Source organism: Triticum aestivum, chromosome 7A (genome assembly GCF_018294505.1).
Source record: "Triticum aestivum cultivar Chinese Spring chromosome 7A, IWGSC CS RefSeq v2.1, whole genome shotgun sequence".
Taxonomy (NCBI): domain Eukaryota; kingdom Viridiplantae; phylum Streptophyta; class Magnoliopsida; order Poales; family Poaceae; genus Triticum; species Triticum aestivum.
The window spans coordinates 245,474,796-245,482,526 of record NC_057812.1 but is presented as its reverse complement, the minus strand read 5'-3'; positions in this window follow the sequence as shown (position 1 = coordinate 245,482,526).

The following is a 7,731-nucleotide window of genomic DNA, read 5'->3' as shown; positions in this document are numbered from 1 at the left end:
TTACGTAACGAGTAAAGAGACTTGCCGATAACGAGATTGAACAAGGTATTGGGATACCGACGATCGAATCTCGGGTAAGTAGCATACCGATGGACAAAGGGAATTGCATACGGGATTGATTGAATCCCCGACATCGTGGTTCATCCGAGGAGATCATCATGGAACATGTAGGAGCCAATATGGGTATCCAGATCCAGCTATTGGTTATTGGCCAGAGAGGTGTCTTGGTCATGTCTACATGGTTCCCGAACCCGTAGGGTCTACACACTTAAGATTCGGTGACGCTAGAGTTGTTATGGGAAATAGTATGTGGTTACCGAATGTTGTTCGGAGTCCCAGATGAGATCCCGGACGTCACGAGGAGTTCCGAAATGGTCCAGAGGTAAAGATTTATATATGGAAAGTCATCACGGTCACCGGAAGTATTCGGGGGTTTGCTGGTATTGTACCGGGACCACCGAAGGGGTTCCGGGGGTCCACCTGCCCCGGAGGGCCCTATGGTCTGTATGTGGAAGGGAACCAGCCCCTAAGTGGGCTGGGCGCCATCCCCCCTAGGGCCCATGCGCCTAGGGTTTGGTGGAAACCCTAAGGGGGCACCCCCCTTGGCTTAGGGGGCAAGCCCCCTCCCCTTGGCACCGCCCCCTCTAGATCTCATCTAGAGGGGCCGACCCCCTCCCCCCTTAGCCCTATAAATAGAGGGGAGGAGGGAGGGCTGCATCACCTCATCCAAGGCGCAACCCTCCCCCTCTCAAACACCCCCCTCCTCCGTTGAGCTTGGCGAAGCCCTACCGGAGAACTGCAAGCTCCACCACCACGCCGCCGTGCTGCCGGAGTTCTTCCCCAACTTCTCCTTCCCCCTTGCTGGATCAAGAAGAAGGAGACGTCCCTGTGCTGCACGTGTGTTGAACGCGGAGGCGCCGTTGTTCGGTGCTTAGATTGGAATCAACCGCGATCTGCATCGCTACGAGTACGACTCCTTCATCCATGTTCTTGTAATGCTTCCGTCTCGCGATCTTCAAGGGTATGAAGATGCACTCCTCTCTCTCGTTGCTGGTCTCTCCATAGATTGATCCTGGTGACGCATACATTTTTTTTAATTTCTGTAACGATCCCCAACAAGGCGCCCCCTTTCCTTGGAGGGGAGGGTCCGCCCTATGGCAGGCACACCAAGGAGGGATTCCCTCCTTGGTGGTAGCCCCTCTTCCCCTCCAACCTATATATACGTGAGGTATCGGTACCTTTTGGACACACAAGTTTTGGAGCCTCCTCTAGTTCTATAGTACTATTCTGATTGAGATAATTAGAGATATTTATAGTTCCTCTAATCCTCATAATTAGAAGCCCCGTTTGGCTCTAATCTTCTCCTCTAATCATTCGATGGCGACTAGTTCTGGACAATGAAGCACTGTCGGATCATGAAGACCGTACACTTGCAAAACTGTAGAGAGGCTGGGCTTTCAGTCTTCAGTTCGAGGGACCGTTCGCGGGGGATCCGCAAGATTGTTCATCTACGATTCAAGGGACTTCAAGTACGATCTACACCGACTCATCTACTTTCGCTGCTATTGTCGGTAACGATCATGATCCAAACCCCTTCTGCATCTTCATATTGTTCCTGGGTGATTGTAGGGTGATTTTTTCTTGTTTTCTATTACATTTTCCAACATTGATACCCGGTGCGCATGAGTGAGGACAACATACATAGGAAAGTCTAGTGTTGGTCTATGGGGGCAGTCTAGATCCCAAACACACACCAGGAACTTGTGGGTGAATCAATGGGTTTGGCTAGGGCGTTGCACCGTCCTTCACTTATATAAAGTGCATACCCCTATGTGTTCCTATAACTAGATGAGTCCCCGCGCGTTGCTGCGGGAACATCTGCATACAGTTCATTGTAAATATTTTTTTACCATGGAAAATTGAATCACTAAAGTTGACAACTTATTCCTATGAACTATGCATGAGGTGTTAAATGCTAAGCATATCTTTTTAAGAGATGAAGTCAACCATCATTAGCATGAATAGATATTGGGTATTCATCAAACAATACAGTGATGGGAGCAAAGAAAAAATAACTTGACCAAATGTGGGAAAATATAACCAAAATTGCATTCATATTTGGTCTTTCCAAGTGAAGCAACATCATTCATTCTTTATAAATTTTACATCTGGATAACAAAAGATATGACAGTTAATATATCATTTTTTGAGGAACATGATGTAAAACATCAACATATATTTCAAGAGGAGATGTCATAGAAAGGGGGAGCAATGATAGTTGTGATAATTAGTTCAATTCAGCTGGCGACCTAAATGGGTAGACCTAAAAGTCAATGTGATATGCATCTGATCTTTCTTTGCTATTGTGTTTCAATTTAGACTGAATTTCCTTTGTTACATAGATCTAACTTCAAGTCCCAAAAGACAACCAATGAAACCAAAGTCATGAGCAATTCTCCAATAGTATATAATTAGCATCACCGAAAAGGTTGCTAACCTACAACAAAAGAAAAATTAGAGGTGAGAGCTACAGACTAAGTGCTAGTTATAAGGTAAACATCAATTGGTTCCTGATTGGGAAACTGCAATATAGGACAAAGTAAAAATATATGAGCGCTTGTTTTGCTTTTTTACTTTGCCTTTTACTTTTCACTTTGCATCTCTATACCAAAAATACCAAAAATATTATATCTATCAGATCTCACTCTCGTAAGTGACCGTGAAGGGATTGACAACCCCTAATCGCGTTGGTTGCGAGTAGCTATCGTTTTGTGCAGGTACGAGGGACTTGAGCGTGGCCTCCTACTGGATTGATACCTTGGTTCTCATAAACTGAGGGAAATACTTACGCTACTCTGCTGCATCATCCCTTCCTCTTCAGGGAAATCCAACGCAAGCTCAAGAGGTAGCAAGAAGAATTTCTGGCGCCGTTGCCGGGGAGTCTACGCAAAAAGTCAACATACCAAGTACCCATCACAATACCTATCTCTCGCATTACATTATTTGCCATTTGCCTCTCGTTTTCCTCTCCCCCACTTCACCCTTGCCGTTTTATTCGCCCTCTCTCTCTCTCTCCTCCCTCTCTTTTCCGCTTGCCCTTTTGTTTGCTCGTGTGTTGGATTGCTTGTTTGTCGCGATGGCTCAAGATACTACCAAATTGTGTGACTTCACCAATACCAATAATAATGATTTCCTTAGCACTCCGATTGCTCCTCTTGCCAATACTGAATCTTGCGAAATCAATACTGCTTTGTTGAATCTTGTTATGAAAGATCAATTCGCCAGCCTTCCTAGTGAAGATGCCGCTACTCATCTGAATAGCTTAGTTAATTTATGTGATATGCAAAAGAAAAAAGATGTTGATAATGATGTCGTTAAATTGAAGCTATTTCCTTTTTCGCTTAGAGATCGTGCTAAAGCTTGGTTTTCGTCTTTGCCTAAAAATAGTATTGATTCTTGGAACAAGTGCAAAGATGCTTTTATCTCTAAGTATTTTCCTCCCGCTAAGATCATCTCTCTTAGAAACGATATTATGAACTTTAGGCAACTTGATCATGAACATGTTGCACAAGCTTGGGAGAGAATGAAATTAATGATACGTAATTGCCCTACTTATGGTTTGAATTTGTGGATGATTATACAAATTTTTTATGCTGGATTGAATTTTGCTTCTAGAAATCTTTTAGATTCGGCCGTGGGAGGCACTTTTATGGAAATCACTTTAGGAGATGCTACTAAACTCCTAGATAATATTATGGTTAATTATTCTCAATGGCATACTGAAAGATCTTCTAATAAAAAAGTGCATGCGATAGAAGAAATCAATGTTTTGAGTGGAAAGATGGATGAACTTATGAAATTATTTGCTACTAAGAGTGTTTCTTCTGATCCTAATGATATGCCTTTGTCTACTTTGATTGAGAATAACAATGAATCTATGGATGTGAATTTCGTTGGTAGGAATAATTTTGGTAACAACGCTTATAGAGGGAATTTTAATCCTAGGCCATATCCTAGTAATCCTTCTAATAATTATGGGAATTCCTACAACAATTCTTATGGAAATTATAATAAGATGCGCTCTGAATTTGAGAATAGTGTTAAAGAGTTTATGAATTCACAAAAGAATTTTAATGATTTGCTAGAAGAGAAATTGCTTAAAGTTGATGATTTGGCTAGGAACGTTGATAGATTTTCTATTGAGATTGATTCTTTAAAGCTTAGATCTATTCCTCCTAAGCATGATATAAATGAGTCTCTCAAAGCCATGAGAATTTCCATTGATGAGTGCAAGGAAAGAACCGCTAGGATGTGAGCTTCCAAAGATGCCTTTATTAAAGTGCGTTCTTCTAATTCCTATGAAAATCAAGATGAAGATCTAAAAGTTATTGATGTGTCCCCTATTAAATCTTTGTTTTGCAATATGAATCTTGATGAAACAGAATATGATCTTCCTTTACCTAGAAGGCGTTCTAAAAATTCAGAGTATTTAGATATTTATGATGAAATTGATGAAAGTGGAATTGAAAGAAATAAAAATCTAGATGTTGCTAAACCCACTATATTGGATTTCAAGGTATTTAATTATGAAAGTTGCTCTTTAATTGATTGTATTTCCTTGTTGCAATCCGTGCTAAATTCTACACATGCTTATATTCAAAAGAAAGCCTTCACCGAACATATTGTTGATGCCTTGATGCAATCTTATGAAGAAAAACTTGAGTTGAAAGTTTCTATCCCTAGAAAACTCTATGATGAGTGGGAACCAACTATTAAAATTAAAATTAAAGATCATGAGTTTTATGCTTTGTGTGATTTGGGTGCTAGTGTCTCTACTATTCCCAAGACTTTGTGTGATTTGCTAGATTTCCGTAATTTTGATGATTGCTCTCTAAACTTGCATCTTGCGGATTCTACTATTAAGAAACCTATGGGAAGGATTAATGATGTTCTTATTGTTGCAAATAGGAATTATGTGCTCGTAGATTTCATTGTTCTTGATATAGATTGCAATCCTTCTTGCCCTATTATTTTTGGTAGACCTTTCCTTACAATGGTTGGTGCGATTATTGATATGAAGGAAGGGAATATTAGATTTCAATTTACATTAAAAAAGGGCATGGAACACTTTCCAAGAAAGAAAATAAAATTGCCATATGAAACTATCAGGAGAGCCACTTATGGATTGCCTACCAAAGATGGCAATACCTAGATCTATCCTCGCTTTTATGCCTAGCTAGGGGCGTTAAACGATAGCGCTTGTTGGGAGGCAACCCAATTTTATTTTTATTCCTTTATTTTTGCTCCTGTTTAGTAATAAATAAATTATTTAGCCTCTGTTTTGGTTGTGTTTTTGTGTTTAATTAGTGTTTGTGCCAAGTAGAACCGTTGGGAAGACTTGGGGAAAGTCTTGTTGAACTTGCTGTAAAAAACAGAAACTTTAGCGCTCACGAGAACTGCTGTCATTTTTATTTGGAGAGTGATATTTAGTTAATTATTTTTGCAGATTATTAATAGATAAATTACTCACATCCAGCAATTTATTTTAGAATTTTTGGGGTCCAGATATTGCTCTAGCTACAGATTACTACAGACTGTTCTGTTTTTGACAGATTCTGTTTTTCGTGTGTTGTTTGCTTATTTTGATGAATCTATGGTTACTAAAATAGTTTATAATCCATAGAGAAGTTGGAATACAGTAGGTTTAACATCAATATAAATAAAGAATGAGTTCATTACAGTACCTTGAAGTGGTTTTTTGTTTTCTTTCGCTAACGGAGCTCATGAGTTTTCTACTTTAAGTTTTGTGTTGTGAAGTTTTCAAGTTTTGGGTGAATTCTTGTGATGGATTATGGAACAAGGAGTGGCAAGAGCCTAAGCTTGGGGATGCCCATGGCACCCCCAAGATAATCCAAGGTGTCAGATCTGCTAGTTCATCTTAGACTTTTGTCATTTTTGCCATGATTATTGTGTGCATGATATGCCTGTGAGTCGTTCATATGTTTTGTTAAGCATCTTGTTGTCTTTCCAGAGGTGCAACCCATGCATTTTTAGGATGTGTGTGGTGACTTGTGCAAGCTTGCAAAGTGAGGCACCCGGTAAATCTGTTTTCAGGAACTTAATAGTTTTCACTAAGTCTGGGATTATTTAGTTCATGATGCCATATGTTCGTGTTGTTTCCTGGTGATCCGTGCCTCTTTTGAGGATGATCAGTAAAGGAGTTTTGTTAATCTTGTTATGCTCTATCCATTCATGTCTTTGTTCGCAATTATGGAGCACCCTAGCTTGAGTCAATCGAGCTCTACTTTTGCTTCGTTGTGAATCTGGGCAGATCGTCAACTAGTTTGCGATTTTGCCGATGTTATTGTAGTTGTTCCGTGCATGCTATGCCATTGTTCGTGCCATGTCTAGCTTTTATTTTATGCCTTATTAAGGGATGTATGCTTGCCTTGCCATGACTTGCACTGTAGTGAGTGCATCGAGCTCGTTTACATGCCTTCGTGAGTTATGTTTCAGCATGTCCCAGTTTTCACTAAGTCTGAAAACTGATTATGTTTTTGCTATGTTCGTGTGCTTGTTAGTATATTTTGTGATCCCTTTTGGCTCAAGGTCACTAAGGGACTTTTGTTAATCTTGTTGAGTAGCTCCATGCCATGTCTTTATTTGTCATGTTCAGGTCCTGTAGCATGTTGTTTTGATACTCCGAAGAGGGCTTCATGATCTGAAATTTCAGACAAGTGTTAATTTCACTAAGTCTGAGATCTGTTTTGCATTTGCGTTTTTGCCATGCTTGTTTGAACCTCATAATGGATGTTTTGGCCGTAGCTCAGTGCTATACTTTTGTTAAGCATCTTGTGAGCATCCCTGCCATGTATTTTGTTGTCATGTTTGGTGGCTGTAGCATGTTCATCTCATTGCATTTAGATGCCTACTTGCTGTAAATTGCAGACCGGTGTCAATTTTGAATCGCTTGCCGTTTCCAAACCGTAACTCCAATTCCGGCGTTCTTTATATCGTTTTCAAGCGATTTCATCTCATCTTTCCAATGACACCCTTGGAATTCCAAGTTGAGGCCAGGTTCATGCATTTCCTGTCATATCTTGCATTTTGCATCCCGCATCGCATCCCGCATAGCATATCATCATTGCATCATATCGCTTGATCCTTGCACGTGGTTGATTGTGTCCTTGTTGCTTGTTTGTCTTGTTTGGGTAGAGCCGGGAGACGAGTTCGTTAGCGAGGAGCCCGTTGAGTTTGCTTTTGAGGATCCAGTCAACTCTGACAACTGTGCAGGCAAGATGATCATACCCTCGAAATCACTACTATCTTTGCTATGCTAGTTTGCTCGCTCTTTTGCTATGCCATTGCTACGATGCCTACCACTTGCTTGCAAGCCTCCTAAATTGCCATGTCAAACCTCTAACCCACCATTGTCCTAGCAAACTGTTGATTGGCTATGTTACCGCTTTGCTCAGCCCCTCTTATAGCGTTGCTAGTTGCAGGTGAAGTTTGGAGGCCGTTCCTTGTTGGAACATCTTTTATTTATTTGTTGGGATATCATTATATTGCTATGTTATCTTAATGCATCTATATACTTGGTAAAGGGTGGAAGGCTCGGCCTCTCTCCTAGTGTTTTGTTCCACTCTTGCCGCCCTAGTTTCCGTCATATCGGTGTTATGTTCCCGGATTTTGCGTTCCTTACGCGGTTGGGTTATAATGGGAACCCCTTGA